The sequence below is a fragment of the Hemiscyllium ocellatum genome, chromosome 5 (genome assembly GCF_020745735.1).
Source record: "Hemiscyllium ocellatum isolate sHemOce1 chromosome 5, sHemOce1.pat.X.cur, whole genome shotgun sequence".
Classification (NCBI taxonomy): domain Eukaryota; kingdom Metazoa; phylum Chordata; class Chondrichthyes; order Orectolobiformes; family Hemiscylliidae; genus Hemiscyllium; species Hemiscyllium ocellatum.
This window is the reverse complement of record NC_083405.1, coordinates 11,131,417-11,150,480: the sequence shown is the minus strand read 5'-3', so window position 1 is coordinate 11,150,480 and position 19,064 is coordinate 11,131,417.

Below are 19,064 nucleotides of genomic sequence, written 5' to 3'. Positions count from 1 at the left end.
GTTTAATTAACAGAGGCGTTCACCACCATGTCGTAACACTTACAAAGACCAACAGAGATCAAAGGAAAAGAAATAAGGAGTGACAAGATTAAATATGAGAGTAAGTGAGCCGATCAAGTAAATAAAGACTGTGAGAGCTTCTTTCTATACAAACGAGAGGTAAAAATGGGCATCTGGTTGCTAGAAACTGACACAGGCGAGATAGTAATGTGGAACAAGGAAATGGCGGAGGAGCCGAAAAATTACTTGGTGTCAGTCTTCACAGTTGAAAACATGAGTAATATACCAAACATTGAATAGACGTAGTGGACAGACCTGAGTAAGGTGGTCATCACCTAGGAGAAGCTGCTTGGAAAACTGAATGGCCTGAGGTAAGTAAATCACCTGGACCAGATGGACTCCACTCCAGATTTCTAAGGCAGATAGCTGATGAGACAGTAAAGGCGTTGCTGGTGATCTTTCAGGAATCTCTCGAATCAGGAAGATTCCCAGAGGACTGGAAAATCGCTAACGTGATACCTCCGTTTAAAAATGGAGCAAAGCGAAAAACGAAATGTTACAGACTGACTAATCTAAACTTGGCTCTGGTTAAGATCCTGGAATCCATTGTGATTTCTGGATACTTGGTTGTGGATGGTAAATTAGGACAAAGTTAGCATGTTTTCATCGAGGAGAGGTCATGCCTGGAAAATCTGCTAGAAAACCTTGAGGACGTAACGAGCAGCTTAGAACAAGATGGGCCGATGGATGTCATCCACCTGGACTTCCAGAAGATCTTTGACAATGTGCCGACAGGAAGCTACTGAGTAAGGCAAGGGCCCATGGTGTTAGAGGCAAGGTGCTAGCATAGATAGAAGTTTGGCTGTCTGGAAGGCAGCAAAGAGTGTCGATAAAAGTGTCCTTCTCAGGATAACAGCCAGTGACAAGTGGTGTTCCATAAGGCTCAGTGTTGGGACCACAAGTTTTCACTTTATACATTAACGATCCAGATGAAGGATCTGAAGGCATTCTGGCTACGTTTGAAGATGATACAAAGATAAGTACAGGGACAGGTAACGTCGAAGTGGCAAGGAAGCTCAAGAAGGATTTGGATAGTTTAGGATAATGGGCAAAGAAGTGGCAGATGGAGTACAAAGTGGGAAATTGTGGGAACATGCACTTTGTTAGGAAGAATAAAAGCATGGACTACCGAGAAAATTCAGTTCTCTGAAGTGCAAAGGGACTTGGGGTTTCTACTTCAGGATTCTCTCAATGTAAACTTGCAGGTTGAGTCAGTAGTTAGAAAGGCAAATGCAGTGATGGAATTTATTTGGAAAGGATTTGAATATAAAAGCAGGGGCGTACTTCTGAGGCTCTATTGGCTCTTGTCAGACCATATTTGGAGTATTGTGCGCTGTTTTCAGCCTCATATCTCATAACGCATGTGCTGACCTTGGAATGGGTTCACAGGATATTCACAAGAATGGTCCCAGGAATGAAAAGCTTAACATATGAGAACATTTGAGGACTTTGGGTCTGTTCTTTCTCGAATTCAGAGGTATGTGGGGGGATTTAATTGAAACATACAGAATACTAAATGGCCTGGACAGTGCAGATAGTGAGAAGACTTCTATTGGCAGGAGACTCCAGGACCCAAGGATACAGCCTTAGAGTAAAGGGAAATCCTTTACGAACGAAGGTAAGGGGAAATGTCTTCAGCCAGAGAGTGGAGAATCTATGGAATTCATTTTCATAGAAGGCAGTGGACGTCAGGTCTTTGTGTATATTTAAGATAGAGATAGTTAGCTTCTTGAGTATCAAAGGGATCAAGGATTACAGGAAGAAAATAGGAGAATAGTGTGGAGAAACTTGGCAGGCATAATTCAATGGTGGAGCAGACTCGATGGGCTGAATGGCTTAATTCCTATATCCGATGATTTTATAGCCGAAAGCCACAGTCTATTGCTACCCTCTCTCTTACTTTGTCCCTCCTGAAAGCAAAACGTGAGAGTAAAAAATCCCTGTGTCATCTTTACCAAACTTGGAGGATTCCTGTTGAGGATTCATGGGAATCACTCCACTGCTTGAAGGAAAGAAAATTCTGCCAAATCCAACTGTTCAGGAAGAAGTCTCATACCAGCAGCTTGATTGAATAGTCTAACGTCGGAGACAGAGTATTAGTTGGGACACATGATCTCTTTTCCATTTGAAATGAGTTCAACTACTATGAAACTCTGGAAACCTATTCCTTTACTTTTTCGTCTTCAGACATGTGTGATTGTGTATGTGTCTGTACGTGTGTGACTTTTTCGAGAGAATGACCTAGGTTACACTTCAAACCTGTTGTAACCAGTGGAGAAGTGAGGCTGGAAAAGGACATAGTGACCCTTCAACGTTGGTCGGAGCAGAAGTGAGAAATTCACACGGGCTGTTCAAATGGGAATTCTCTTCCTCAGAGGTTTCATCCCAAGATGGCAGCACAACACTTCCAGCGTAATTAGACATGGTCCATAAATGTTGGCCTGTCAACGACACCCACATTCCATGAACAAATCTAAAATGATAAACTGCAGCAGAATTATTTGGATGGGAACAAGACTGATAGATAAATGCCTGTTGCCATCCAGAATTGTGCTGCCTGTTTCCTTTGGCTTTGTACAGTTTCCTAATATTGTATCTGGGTGCTTGCATTTATTCAAAGTTGTGTTTTGCTACATTTGACAGACATGTGAATGGAGGAAAATTGTGGACAGACAGAAAAGTGCTGCACAGACCACAAACAGATCAGCCATGATCTTATTTTCTGGTCGAGCAATGGCAAAGTGCCGAATGACCCACTTCTGCTCCTAAGTTTTCTGTTCCTATGTTCCATTCAGTCCTTAAAACCACTTGTATAGGTGCAGATGGAGACCACTTGCTCCAAATACCTGGTCCGCAGTATTACAGGATATCATTCAGTCCCTGAACACTGTGTGGTTTGCTGTGGGTTGGAAAATGTGATGGGAAATCCAAGCTGGAATTGAAGGTGGTCTCCCACCTCTTTAAAGAGTGTCTCCTCTCTGCAAGTGGTGTTTCATTTGTTGGTCATGTTGTAGGCCCAGATTCACTGTGAATGTCTGACCCATATCTCTCCCAGAGATGGCTCACAAAATACTTTTATCTCACTGTCCTCAACATTCAATAACAACACTTCCAGGAAAATTACAACCATTCACTTTCCAAAGACAGAATATGAGAACATAAGAAACAGGAATAGGTAATTTAGATGCTCACGCCATTGTATGCTATCATGCTACTGTTGGCATTAATTCTTCATTAATGCGCAATTTTTCATGCCCCTCAGCTCTCTGACAGGTCAAAAATCCATTTACCTCCTCTTTAAATACTTGGAGTGATCTCGCTCCACCAACTTTCGAGATCTGAGAATTCCTGACATTTACTACCCTCTATGAGAAGAAAACACTCTCCAGACAGACACCATCACGTGTTAATATTAACAAAAGTGTTTAACTGACCTGCCTAGGTAAGAGGGATTGACTCTGATATCAAGGCAGGATATGGCTGAAGATTTTATTCTCAGAGGCACTTTAAATATCCAGAATCATGCATCTCGAGTAAAAATAAAAATACAAGCCATGGAATTTCTCACCTTCTTAGTGTCTGTGTGATTGTCACATAACGAGTGATTGTCCATTACCAAGAAGTTTCAATGCAATGACCTCTTATTCTCTGACAGTGCTACAGATTAACCTTTACTCACTCCTCTTTTACCATCAGCCCAGGGATTAGTCTTGTGAAATTCCTTTACAGAGCCTCTATTGCAATGAGATAATTCCTTTTAAAGGAGAAAAAAAATCTATCCATAATACCCCAAATACTGCCTCAACTACACTCTCAGTGATCACAATAATTCCTTTCCCTCACTTACTGGTCTCCGTATCTTTATTATGTCCTACCACTGCTGTGCATTTTAAAAGTTCCTTACATCTGCATGGTCAGCATCAGTAAAGCCAACAAAAGAGGTGCCCGTGGAGATGAACATCACTACTGGGGAGAGACTCAGTCAGAAAAACTGCACTTGAAATAGGGAATGGTCGCCTACCTGAATGGAAATGAAGTGTAGGAATAAGAAAAACAGGCAGAGGAAGGGAGCTAACTTTACTTTTGTTCTTCTCTCACGGGATGTGTGCAGCTATGGTCAGGCCAGCATGTTATGCCGATCTTGAACTGAGTGTTGGTTCAGCTGTTCGACAGGACAATAAAGAGTAAAACACATTGCTGTGGGTTTGCCCAGACCTGACTGGGGAAGGATAACCCATTGACCTCTCTGAAGGACATGAAGCAAGCAGATGGGCCTTTTCTCACAAATGATGAAATCTTCAGTTCAATTACATCAATTTCCTTCATGAGATATCAACAGATTATTATTCTGTGCCTCTACATTATGTGTCAATGACTTAAGCAGCATGCAGTGTCTGCCCATCTGACTGAATCTGTGCAGTGAACAAGTTCAACATAATCAAGGGCAATTATTCTGTAATCGACATGTGATTAGAAGGGACTTGATAAATTGTATCCAGATTTAAAAAGACACAATTGATGGTTTATTCAGATGATGCACTGAGGCTGAGGAGGAGACGGGAGTGTCATGATGGTGGTATTGGACAGGATTCGTGAGTGGCGACGATATAGAAATGTAGACCTATGCAGGGCTAGAAGGATTATGGAGTTTAAGAACAGTCTGGTTCCCCTCACACATTGGTGAGTAATTTGTCGTGGATAATTCGTTCGATATAATTTGTGAGGAATGGAATATTTCATTGGAATTGAGAATCTTGACATCTAGCTTGCTAAATTATAAATAATATGAGCAGCAATTCAGTCGCACAAGGAACACCATCTATAGCGAGGATGGGATAGTAACCAGCTTGAATAACCATCAATACATCATAGCTCTGCAAAGCTAATGACATCTAACGTTGAGAAAGCCAGTAAAGATAAACTCCTGTCCATTATTGGAACATTCCAGTCTAATATTCTCAGATTCAGATCCATTGTTGGAACATTCCAGTCTAATGTTCTCAGATTCTGATCCATTGTTGGAACATTCCAGTCTCATTTTCTCAGATTCTCATCTCTCCTTCCCCTCTATCTAAACCTGCTGATGCCTGTTAATGTTGTCGCTGATGCTCCAGCTGATACTATGGGATAAGACATCCAGTGACATATTTAGGATGCACGGAGACTGACATCAATCAGTCGCTGAACAAATACCTCCCGTTAACGCATTTCAATTCAATACTTTTATTACAATTCAAAATTATGATTAGCATTTACACATTCTGGATGGGATATGTGGGGGTGACTGAGGGAACAAATGTTGGGTCTGGTAGATCAATCACGTGAAAGCATTCAATCTGCCTTGGATATGGGAGAAATGCCAGGGGTTTATCAGAATATAAGCATGCTTCTCCGTTTATAAATTGAAACATTCATTCTGTATCTACTGATCAGGCACTGCAATACTAGTAATACATTGAGACAATTTTTGTCATCTCTGATCTGAGAAGAAAATATCCCTAAGATTACGTGCGGTTATAACAGACAACCACATGGTTATGTTAACAGGGAATTGTACCTAAGAGACAATGGGGACTGCAGATTTTTCATAATTCAGTGTAGATAAAGCATGGCGGTGGAAAATGCACAGTAAACCAGACAACATCCGAGGAGAAAGAGTCGACATTTCAGGCAGGATCTTTCTTCAGGACTGGGCAGAGAGAAGGGGACTAAGAGAAACTGGCTGATGGGGTGAGGCTGGGAAAAAAGATAAGTGATAGGTGAGCGAAGGTAGGAGGTGATAGTGATAGATCGGCGGGGAGTGTGGAGCAGATGGTGGGAAGGAAGATGGACATTAGGCCTCCTCGAGAGGCCAGATGTGATTCCAGGGAATGGATCTGGGATCTGGGTTGGCCAGGGGAGATATGTAAATCAGTGAATCCAATGTTCATGCCATGTGTTTGTTGGCTTCCGAGGCAGGAGATGAGGTGTTACTGGTAACATCCTGGTAAATCTCTTCTGAACCCTCTCCAGCTTAATGATCTCCTTCCTGTAACAGAACTGCACACAGTACTTCAGAAGCGGCTTTGTCAATGTCCTGCACAATCTCAGCATGACTTCCCAACTTCTAACCTCAAAGGTCTGAGCAATGAATTAACCTTAAACACCCTGCGCCGCAAACTTCAAAGAATTACACCTGCGCCCCAGGGTCCCTCTTTTCTATAATGACAAAAACCCAGCATTAATTGTGTAAGCCCTCCCCTTGTTTGTTTTACCAAAATGCAATGCCTCACATGTATCCATGTTAAACTCCATCTGCTACACCTCAGCCCAGTGAATGATATTACTGCCCCCTCACACTTCCCCTTCGGATTAAAACGACAATCGCCTCTCCAGAAGGCCTACAGACACTAGCCTTGAGTTTCCCAAAGACCCAGAGCTTGGTTTGCCTTGCGCAGGCAGAGGGAGGAATCGGTAAGCAAAAGCTGGAAAGGAAACAGTTGCCTTGTATCAATGAATGATTTTAGGAAAAGGGAAGCCACATGTTAGAGATTTGAAATAGTGACCGGTGTTTTGGGACCAGAATTGTGCTCCTTCCTCATCTCTGGTGTTCAGTATTGGTATCTACTCGAGATCCTTCATAGTGCACAGTGTGTTGCAGGATTTCTTCCACTAAAATAGCAGACTACTGATAATAGCCATGTAAACCAGAAATGATAGCCAAGCAATTAAAGATCTTCATAGTTTATCTCAATGGCACAGCGAATGCACTCAACACCCGATAGTTGAAGCGAATAACTTGTACTTTTTCAATGAGAAATGTCCCTATCACTGCGCCGAAAATTCCAATTTCATAGCCCACAGAGCTGTTTCATTATATGTCTGAACAAGTTGATTAAACTATTTATGAAATCGTGCCTTGATGGAGAAAGAAGACGTACGATGATTGAATTTTAGCATTTAGACGCAGAATGACTGTGTTCTGCGTGTTGATTGCAGTCACATTTGCACTTTCTAGAGGTTTTTAAAATGAAGAAGGGCATGGATAGGGTGAGTGGTCAAGCTTCTCCCCACCCCCCACCTCCTCCCCACCCCCAGTGACCCCCCGGGTAGGAGAGTCTAAAACTGGAAAGTATAGGTTTAAGTTGGGAAGAGAAAGATTTAAAAGCCAATGAAGAGCAACTTTTTTTTCCTGCAGAGGGTGGTGCTTCTTTGGAACGCACTGCCAGAGAAACTGGTGGAGGCTGGAGTAATTACAGCATTTAAAAGGCAACTGGGCGGCTATATGATTAGTGGGATATGAGCCAAATGATGGCAAATGGGACGAGATTATTTTAGAATATTTGGATGGCATGAACGAGTTGAAGTGTCTTTTTCCCTGTTGTACATCTCTATGAATCATTGATTTAATTAATGAAGATCTCTTTGTAATCTTCCATTGTTCACCATTGTACAAACACTGTCCACTATACACCCAAACTTGATGTCATCTGCAAATTTGCTAAATATACCTTCTATAATTCTTATCTAAATCATTTATATAAATGACAAACAAAAGTGGACCCAACAATTTTACCTCTGGATCATCGCTGCTCACAGGCTTCCAGTTCGAAAAAACAACCATCCGAGACCACCCTATCTCCTGCCATTAATCTAGTATGCACAGAAACATACACTATCTCCTGTCATTAATCAAGTATGCACAGAAACACACACACACACACACGGAATCATTCATATAGAGACACAGACACAACCATGTCTTTAAGACAGAGGTAGGTAAAGTTGGATTAAAACAACGATCAGGAGTTACACTGCGAAGGTGGGAGAATTGTGTTGAGAAACACACAAGACAGGATCAAACTTCAAATTAAACTTGATGCGCCAAATGGCCTAATTGCAATTTCTATTCTGTGTGGTCTTAAGGTGTCAGGATTATTTTCCCAAGGGTGCAGTAAAAGCTAAGTTAGGTAAATACTTGAATGATCAGACAATGGGACTGTGGGATAGGTTTGGGTGGCTGAATGGTCTATGCTTGTTCCCATTTGCATTCCCCTTGTTCTGAAAAGAGGAGTTAACTTGCTGTGATGTTAACACACTTTAAAATGAAAGTGGTCTCCCTTTTCCATTTGAGATAACGTTGTTCCTTTCTTCTTTGGATTGTGAGATTTGTGGCATTCTCATCCCCCGGGCGCAGTGAAGTCTGGGTCATTGAGGATATTCAAAGCTGACCTTGACCTTTGATGGACAGGGGAGTCAATGTTTATTGGGAACAGACAGGAAAGGGGTGTTCTGCTGCAATCAGACCGCCCATGATGTTTCAAAATTGAGCAGCAGACTGGAGGGACCAAATGGCAAACTGCTGCTCCGATCTCACACGTTATTCTGTCTATTCACCCCTCGAGGTTGCTACAGAGGGAGAGAAAGATCCCATTCATCCAGTCAGCTTCATGACAATGCAGCAGGGGGAGTCCATAATGCACCTCCATGGGCTTATTTAGGAATAGAATGGAGTATTCATTATATTTCAGTAAATGACACAGCATAGGAGGACATCATATAACCATCCCAGGCTGTAACGCAGGAGCAGGGGCCCCTGAGGTAGCGTCACGAAATACAGAGTAGAGATAATTACTCATTTTGTGCTTGGAAAGCTGTATCGAATGGAATTCTTCAGGGATCTGTGTGAGGTCATCAACAAATTGGATGAAAGGGATGGAAATCAGTTTGTTCATGCACCAGGATAGTCTTTCAATAAGACGTAAAATGGAGGCAGATCATCTGCAATGGCATACAAACAGAGGGAGGGAAGAACATCTGCAATGGGTCACAGACGTGGGAGGGCAGAGCGTCTGCAATGGGATGGAGACAGGTGGAGGGCAGATCACCTGCAATGAGATAGCGACAGGGGAATGGCTGAGCATCTGCAATGGGATTGCGACAGGGGACGGGCAGAGCATCTGCAATGGAATAGTGACAGGGGAGGGCAGAGCGTCTGCAATGGGATAGAGACAGGGGGACTGTAGGGCGTCTGCAATTAGGTACACACAGAGGAGAGCAGAGCGTCTGCGTTGTGATACAGAGAGGGGAGAGCATAGTATCTGCAATGGGATACACACAAAGGGAGGGCAGGGAGTCTGCAATGGTATACAGACAGTGGGAGTGCAGAACGTCTACAATGGGACTCAGACTGGGGGAGGTCGGAGCATCAAACAATGGCATACAGACAGAGGACAGTTGTGAGCAAACCTTCACCAGAAAAAATGACAGTACTGTGTGTGTGTGTGTGTGTGTGTGTGTGTATGTGTGTGTGTGTGTGTGTGTGTGTATGTGTGTATGTGTGTATGTGTGTGTTGGGAATTTTCTGTTTGGGGGAAAATACAAAACAGCAGAAAATATTTAAATGCAAGGAGAATGCAGAACTCAGTGGTACCGAGGGATTTGTGTGTTCTGGCACATTACTCACATCAAATTACTTTGAACATGCAGCAAATGATTTAGAAGGTAAATGGAATGATTCTATTTCGTGCAAGGTGTGTTGGGTATGATCTTAGTGATGTTTTTCTACATCAGTACAGGGCATTGCTGAGATCACATCTGAAGTATTATGTGTAGTTATAATTGCCTAAACTGAAAAAAAAAACAAAATTGCTTTCGAAACGTTTCAAAGTTTTTTTTCTCTTTACTCATTCTTGGGATGAAGGCATTACGTTACGAAGAATTAACAGTTCAGCCTGAGAATGAGGGTTGCTGTATTGACCATATAAGATCTTGAGAAGCGTGTAGTTGGTGAATACCGGATGGATATTTCTTCTTGGGTGGGAGAATAAAACTGGGGAAATAATTTTAGAATAAGTCAGCTCCAAACGAAAGGTCATTGGACTGAAAAATTGAACTCTGATTTCTCTTCATATATGCTGCAAGACAGGCTGAGTTTTTCCAGTAATTTCTGTATTTCTTTAAGAATAAAACATATTAATCTTAACACAGACATTATGAAGACATCAAACGTTTATTTTTACATTATGCAGGCACATATTAACACATCTTCAAAACAAGTAGTGCCATTTATTGTTAATAAATTGATTCTGTGTACGACAACAGCAATAATGCACTGACCTGGAGTGGAGAATGTGATGGTGTCATATAGTTCGGATAATGTTCAAGGAGAGCTCACATGGTACAGTTTGTGGTCTGATAACGTTATTGATTTAACTTAGAGATTGGAAAAATGTAGCCTATCTGTGAAGGAACAGTCAATTGCTCCCTTTCTGTTTCCCTGTCGCTCATTAGAGCAATGCGTGGGAGTGAAAAAAGGTCGTCTTTCCCACTCATGGAGGATTCCTGATGATGATTCATTGGAATCACCCCATTGCCTGAAGCAAAGCGATTCAGCCAAATCCAACTGTTTCAGGAAGAAATCCCATTGTCAGAAGGTTGTGCGAGCAGAATAAGTTCAGAACTAAGTATTCAGACTCGATAGTGAGGGTGACAGACAAGAGATTCAGTGGCTGCAAATGGGAATCCGAGGTGGTGAATAGCCTCTGAAGTGCCAGAGTCCACGACGTCGCAGAGCGGCTGTAGAACGTTCTCACCGGGGTGGGGAAGGAACCAGAAATCATTGTGCACATTAGTACAAATGATGCAGGTAGAAATAGTGATGTGGTCCCGCAGAGTGATTATAGAGAGTTAAGAAAAGGGTGAAAGACACGACCACGACAGTGGTAATAAACGGTTTACTACCGGTGCTCTGTGCTAGTGATGGTAAGAACATGAGGATATGGCAGATGAATGGGTGGCTAAAGAATTGGTGCAGGGGGCAGAGATTTAGATTTTTGGATCACTACCATCTTTTGTGGTTCAGAGGTGATCTGTTGGGAAGGACCAGTTGTACCTAAACTGGAAGGGGACCAATATTCTGGCAGGCAGGTTTGCGAGTGCTGCAAGGGAGGGTTTCAACTAGATTGGTTGAGGTTGGGGAGGGGTGGGATCCTCAACAGGAGGGAGGCAAGTGTGAGACTGGAAGGAGATACAATAATCAGAAACAGTCAAGTGAAGAGACAGGTTAGGGTGGAACACGACAGGGAGCAAGGAACGTCTGTTGGATTAAATTGCAACTGTTTCAATGCAAGATGGCTGACAGATAAGGCCGATGAACTCAAGGTGTGAATAGGTATGTGGGACTGGGCTATTACAGCCATTACAGAAACATGGCTAAGGGAAGGACAGGACTGGCAACTAAATCTACCAGGATACAGGTGCTTTATGCGGAACAGAGATGGTTGAAGGAGGGCACGGGGAGTTTCATTTTTGATTGAGGCGAGTATCACAGCAGTAATCAGAGATAGAATAACTGATGGATCATCCAATGATGATTTGTGGGTGGAACTAAGAAATAAGAAGGGAATGGTGATATTATTTGGGTTGTTCTATAGGCCCCCAAATAGTAAACGGCGAATTAGAGGAATAAAAATATGTAAAGAGATTGGGGAGATTTGCAGGGACAATAGAATTGCCATAGTAGGAGATTTAAATTTTCAGCAAGTAGACTGGGAATGACATAGAATTAAGTCTGAGACAGGGTATATCTATTAAGTTTGTTCAGGAAAGTTTCATCAAGCAATATGTAGAGGGTTCAACTCGGGAAAGGACGAAACCTGACCTACTCTAAGGACTAGGGCAGGACAGGTGACTGGGTGACAGTGGGGAAGCACTCTGGGACCAGTGACCATAGTTGTATTAATTTTAAAATATTCATGGAGAAGGACAAAACTGCTCCACATGTTCAAGTTCTAAATTGGGGCAAGGCGAATTTTGATGGAATTAGACAGGAGCTTGTAGGGGTTGGTTGGAGGAGTTTGTTTGCAGGCGAAAGGACTCTGGCAAGTGGGAGGACTTTAAAAGTGAAATGTCTACAGTTCAAGGTCTATATGTTCCTGTGAAGGTAAAGGGCAAGGTTGGGAGGAATAGGGAACCCTGGATGTCAAGAGATATTGAGGATTTGACCAGCAAAAAGGAGGCACGGCTCAGATCCATGCAGCTGGGATGAAGGGAATCCATGGTGGTGTACAGGGAATACAGGAGTTTACTGAAGATGAAAATCAGGAGGGCGAAAAGAGGGCACAAGATAGCCTTGGCTGAGAAGGTTAGGGTGAATCCAAAGAGGTTCTTTAAGTATATTAATGTAAAAGGAATAACTAAATGAGAACACGACCCTTCACGGTCCAAAGTGGACATGCATGTCTAGAACCATCGGAGATTTGCGAGATTCTCAATGAATATTTCTCTTCTGTCTTTACCGTGCAGAAATACATGAAGACTTTGGAGCAAAACAAAGGTCGTGGTGATATCTTGAGGTTGGTCAATATCACAGGAGAGGACGTGTTGGGTGCATTAGAATGTATGTAGGAATGTATGAAGGTGGATACATCTCCTGGTGCTAAACAGATGCATTCAAGAACATTGCAAGAAGAAACTACGGAGACCCCGTTTGATATTTTTGCATCATCGTTAGCCACGTTAGGTTCCAGAATATTGGAGGGTAGCAAATGTTGTGCCATTATTTAAGAAGGGAAGCAAATGGAAATCTGGGAACTATAGTCCAGAAGTCTAACATCTGTGCTACGTAGGTTACTTAAGAAGACTCTGAGGATAAGATATACATGCATTTGGAAAGACAGCGTCTGATTAGAAATAGTTTTTTTTCAGATTCTCTACAGTATGGAAACAGTCCATTTGGCCAAACAAGGCCACACCGACCCTCCAAACAGTAACCCACCTTGTCCCATTCCTCTACCCTATATTTACCCATGACGAATGCATATAACACTATGGGTAACTTAGCATGGCTAATTCACCTAACCTGTATCTCTTTGGATTGTGGGAAGAAAATGGAGCACCCGGAGGTAACCCACACAAACACAGGGAGGATGTGCAAACTCCACACAGAGAGTGGCCTAAAGCTGGAATCAAGCCCAGATCCATAGCTCTATGCGGCAGCAGTGCTAACCACTGAGCCAACATGCCACCCTTGCTTGTTGTCAACACAATTCAATGACACAGGTACAAAAGTTATTCTGCCCTTCACCCATGATGCAAGTTCCAATACCACATACCATGGATAGTTTATTCTCCACTGGAAATGTCATCTTATTATTGTTTATTGTGATTAATTTTAATAATTATTATTAATAGTAGTTTTTAGACTGAACAGTTTGCATGGCTTTGTGAGTGGGAGATCATGCCTCACAAATTTGTTGGAGTCTCTAAGGTTTTCAGTAAGGTCATTAACAAGATTGCCATTGATAGGCTATTCTGGAAGGTTGAATCGCATAGAATCCAGAGGGAGCTGCAAATTGGATACACAATTGGCTTGATAGTTGTAAACGACCGTAATAGTGGAAGGATGCTCTTGGATTGAGGCCTGTGACACATGACGTTCCTCTGGGGTCAGTGCTGGGTCCATTGCTATTTATTATCTATGTCAATGATACTCTTGAGAATGTACAAGGTATGATTAGTAAATTTGAAGATGACACTAAAATAGTTAGTTTCGTGGACAGTGTGCAAGTATATCAAAAATTGCAGCAGGACCTTGATCAACTGGAGAAGTTTTTAGCCACACACACAGACCAAGTCCTGAACTATGAAAGCAACCACCCCAACACTCACAAACGAAGTTGCATCAGGACACTATTCAAAAGGGCCACAACACACTGCAGCACACCAGAACTACAAAAAAGAGGAAGAAGAACACCTATACGAGGTATTCATCAAAAACGGATACCCGCGCAATTTCATCAACAGATGCCTCTGGGAAAGACAACGGAATGAGGACATGCCACAATCCAAAGGACTGGCCACACTACCATACATCAGGCGCATTTCCGAACTGACAGCCAGACTGCTGCGACCACTAGGACTCATAACAGCACACAAACCAACAGCCACTCTCAGACAACAACTCACCAGGACAAAGGACCCAATACCCAGCATGAGCAAAACCAACGAGGTGTACAAAATCTCATGCAAGGACTGCACAAAACACTACATAGGACAAACAGGAAGACAGCTAACAACCCGCACCATGAACACCAACTAGCCACGAAACTACACAACCAGCTACCCTTAGTCGCCATACACTCAGATGACAAACAACATGAATTCGATTGGGACAACACCACTATTATAGGGCAAGCCAAACAGAGAACAGCCAGGGAATTCCTAGAAGCATGGCACTCATCCACTGATTCTATTAACAAACACATCGACCTGGACCCAATATACCGGCCACTGCAGCGGACAGCAACTGACAACCGGAAGCGGCAGAGACAAGCCACTATAAATGCCGAAGGAAACGTGACAGAAGCGCTTCACAAGAGTCTCCCAAGCACTGAAGATGTCACCAAAAAAGGGGACGAAACGTTTGCAACAAAACTCCCAGCTCGGCGAACAGAACCACAACAACGAGCACCCGAGTTACAAATCTTCTCACAAACTTTGAATATATTGGTGAACATACCAGTGTCTGAAGCATGTTTACCTAGACCTGATGACAACTCGTTAAAGCTACCAAAATTGACTGCTTGCATACCAAACAGCAGAACTAACATCTGATAGAGAGAGTGCAATGATCCCAACATCAACAGTCCTGTCACATCCAGCCATAAATGTTGATGGACGGTTAAACAACTTCATGGAGGAGAGGGCTCCACTATTATCTCCATACTAAATAATGGAACAGCCCTGTACATCAGTGTAAAATATAAGGATGTAGTTTTGGTACATGCCATACCAGAAGTGTTGAGTGGATGATCAATCTCCCCCTCGCCATGATGTCCACAGATTCACAGATGCCCGTCTTCAATCAACTTGATTTGCTGCACGTGACTTTAAGAAACAGGTGAACAAAGTAGATAGGATACAGGTAATGTGCCCTGACAGCATTCCTGCAATAGGATTGAAGACTTGTGCTGCACAACAAGCCATGTCCCTGGAGAAGCTGTTTCATTCCATCTACAACTCTGACATTTCCATAGCAATGCGGAAAATTACTCAGCTATGTCCAGTTCCCAAACAGGGGAATAATTAAAATCTGACTAATTACTACCCCCTCAGTCCCATCACGATAGTTAAACTGGTAGAAGTTCTTTTTGACAGTTCTGTCAAACAGCACAGAAATATCCTGCTCAGTGTGGTTCCAGATAGCTACCCATGTGGAGATGGTACTGTGTTGTGAGAATGTCATTGGATTACTAATCCAGACCAGGCTAATGCTCTGGCAACTGATGGAAGTTAATAACAATTAATAGAATATCGAGATCTAAAAGCTGGTATCAGTAAGAGTGACTCTGAAATCAATGTCAATTGCAAACTCCAATTTGCTTCACCAATGTACTTTCAGGAAGTGAATTCTGGTCTGGTGAATTCCATGCGTTTCTGGTCTGGCCTAAACATGACTCTAGAAACACACACGTGATAAACTTTTTAATAGTCTCTAAAACGACAAAACAAGACACTAAATTGTATCAAACTGCTCCGAGGTTTGGAAGGATAAAACTGACAGAACACCCAGACCAGCCTCGGTATCAGAATAGGGAACTGGAAACACAGTCCTGTTGACCCTGCAGAGGCCTCCTCCCTAACATCTGAGAGCTTGTGACAGCAATTCTCGAGATACCTCCCGATCCATTAAGTGTCGAGAAATCCTTATTTATATTCAGTGCCTTGTGGTCCACAGCTTATGTGGGAGAGAAATCCCCAGAGTCACCAGTCACTGATTGCAGACATTTATTCTCATTTCAATGCATTGTGGCCTGCCTAACCTAATACTGTGGCGCCTTGTTTTAGATGTCCAATCCAGGGGAATTATCAACCCTGCTTCCAATCAGTTTCAACCTGTTCAGAGTTTTATATGTTTCACTGAGATCTCCATTCATTTTCCTAAATCCCATGGAATACAGTCCCGGTCACCCCAAACTCTGGTCCCACAACAAGCCTGTCATACCAGCGATCAGTCCGGTCATCCTTCACTGCTCTCCCGCAATGTCAGGTTTGTCCTTTTTTAGGTTAGGAGAGCAAAACTACGCACAATACTGCACAATGTACAAGATGGGGTCTCACCAAGGCCTTGTACAGCTGCAGTAAGACACCCTTACTCCTGCACGTCAAGGCCCTAGAAATGAAGGTCAACACACCATTTATCTTCCCGCCCGCTTTCTGTTCCTGCAATATTGATTTCAGTGACTGGTTTACAGGGAGACCCAGATAATTTTCAATGTTACAGTTCCCACTTGGTCGGTCTGTGTACACTGGTCAGCATGCCAATGCCATTTCCAGTATTGCCTTCTGGCTTCAGAACTCACTGCCCTACACTGACCTCGGAGGTCGCAGCAGGAAAAAAAAAGAAAGAACATAAATCCCTTTAAAGATCAACATGTTTCATCCAATCACTTTTCAAATGAGAGGTTGCTGTTCTATTGTTCCCATCAAAGTACACACCGTCACATCTTCATCTGCCACGCATTTGCCCATTCAGTCCACTTGTCTCAATGACTTTGGAGCTTTTTTATATCCTTCTCACTCACTAACAATCCAACATCGTTTAGTACTGTCAGCAGACTGGTAAATATTGTATTTTATTACTCAACTAAATGTTTGACATGATCCTTCCACTTCAAAACTATTCACTGCTTCGTTTCAATTCTCCTAAGCTAAACCCATGTTCGTATTTTAGTCTCAATACTGTAGCGTTTGAGTTTTCTCACTAGGCCATAGTTTTTATCAAGATCTTTCTGGAAATCTAAATGCATTGCTTCCATTTTTCTCTGTATGTATCGACCAATCAATTTCTCAAGTATGATTCCTATTTAATGTTTACCCATTACATAAGAATGTACAAACTAGGAGCAGGAGTAGGCCATCGGGCTCTTCAAGCCTAGGCCACCATTCAATAAGATAATGGCAGATAATTTCATGGCTTCAGCTCCACTTTCCAGCCCAATCACCATAATCCTTAATTCCTTTACTGTTCAAAAAATTATCTGAGTTCAAGAATATTCATTGACAAATCCTCAACTATTTCAGTGCGCGAAGAATTACACAGATTCACAACCTTCTTGGTCAAGAAGTTCCTTCTCAATTCAGTCCTAAATCTGCTCCATCGAATTTTGATAGCTTTTCCCGGTTGTCCTAGTTTCACGTGCTTCTGGAAACATCCTTTATACTTCTATCGTATCTATTCCCTTCACAATTATGTATGTTTCTATTCTTTCCTCCCTCATTCTTTCAAATCCCAATCAATGTATAATTACAATCTATTTAGTCTTTCCTTATAACCACCCCCTCACCTCTGGAACCAACCTAGCGAGCCTCCTCTGCATCCATTGTACTGCCAGTTTTTCCTTTCTCAAGTAGGGATAGCAAAACTACACGTACTACAGGTGTGGTGTCCCCAGCACCTTGTACAGCTGCAACATAATCCCCTTGCTTTTACACTCAATCCCTTTCGCAATGAAGTTCAAAATTGAATTTGTCTCGTTAATTTCCTGCAGATAACTTCTGTGATTCATGCACAAGGACACCCAGGTCCCTCTGCACAAGAGCATGCTGCTTTATTTTAACAATTCAAATAAGAATCCTCTTTACTAATTTTCCTACCAAAATTGATGATTTCACATTTATTATAATTGAACTCCATCTGCCAGACCTTGGCCCACTCACTTCAACTATTTATGTCCCTTTGTAAAGTTTACAGGTCCTCTGCACACTTTACTCTGCCACTCATTTTAGTGTCATCTGCAATCTTTGAGACAGTACCCGTGGTCTCCTATTCCAAATCATCTATGTAAGCTGTGAATAATTGCAGTCTCAGCACCGATCCCTGAGGCACTCCACTAGTCACTGATCCGCAATCATAAAAAAAATCATGTATTCCCACTCGTTGCTTCATGTTACTTAACCAATCCTCTATCCATGCTAATACATTACCCGTAATGCCACACCATACACAGCAACCTTTTTGGCGTCACTGTATCGAATGTCTTTTGGAAATCTGAGTACACCACACCTACTGGGTCCTTGCATTTGTAATGTCTTCATTAGGTTAGTTACACGTGACCTGCCTTTCATGAACCAACACTGTGTCTGCCCAACAGGATAACTTTTATCAAGATGCATTGCCATTTATTCCTTGATTACAGATTGAAATATTTTCCCCTACAGATGTTCGGGTAAACGGTCTATAATTGCCCACTTTTTGTCTACCTCCCTTTTTAAACAGTGGTGTCTGAACTCCTGTTTTCCAATTTGCTGGAATTACATCAGATTCCAGTGAATTCAGAAAAAATTCCACAAGTGCAGTCGCTATTTCTCTCATAACCTCTGTTAATACCTTGGGATACATTCCATCAGGGCCAGGAGACCTATCTACCTTTGGCTCCATTAGCTTATCCAAAACTATCTCTCTCTTGGGGATGGTTGTTTCCAGGTCCTCACTTCCTTTCCTCTCTTTGACAATTACTGGCATGTTATTAGTGAACTTCATTGTGTAGACCGACGAAATATCTCGTTAATTCATTATCCATTTCCTCATATCCCATTACTGGATCCCACTTCTCACCCTCTAAAGAACCATTGCTTACTTTAGCCATTCTTTTCGTTTTGTATATTTATACAATATTTTGCTATCTGTCTTTATATTCTGAGGTAGTTTACTCTCATAACCTGTCTGATGTGTCTTGGTACCTTTTTTGTTGCTTTATTTTGACATTTAGAGTTTTCCCAAACTTCTACTTTCCCACTGGTCTTTGTCATTATTTATGCCATTTATTTTAATTTGATAGCCTCCCTTATTTCCTGGGACATTCCCGGCAGATTACCCTTTTCCTACAGTCCTTCCATTTAACTATTATATGCTGTTGCTGAGGACTTTGAAAAATTGCTTTGAAAGCCTTCCACTGTTCATTAACGGTTCCACCATAAAGTCTTCACTTCCAGTCACCTTTAGCCAACTCCTCTCTCATCCT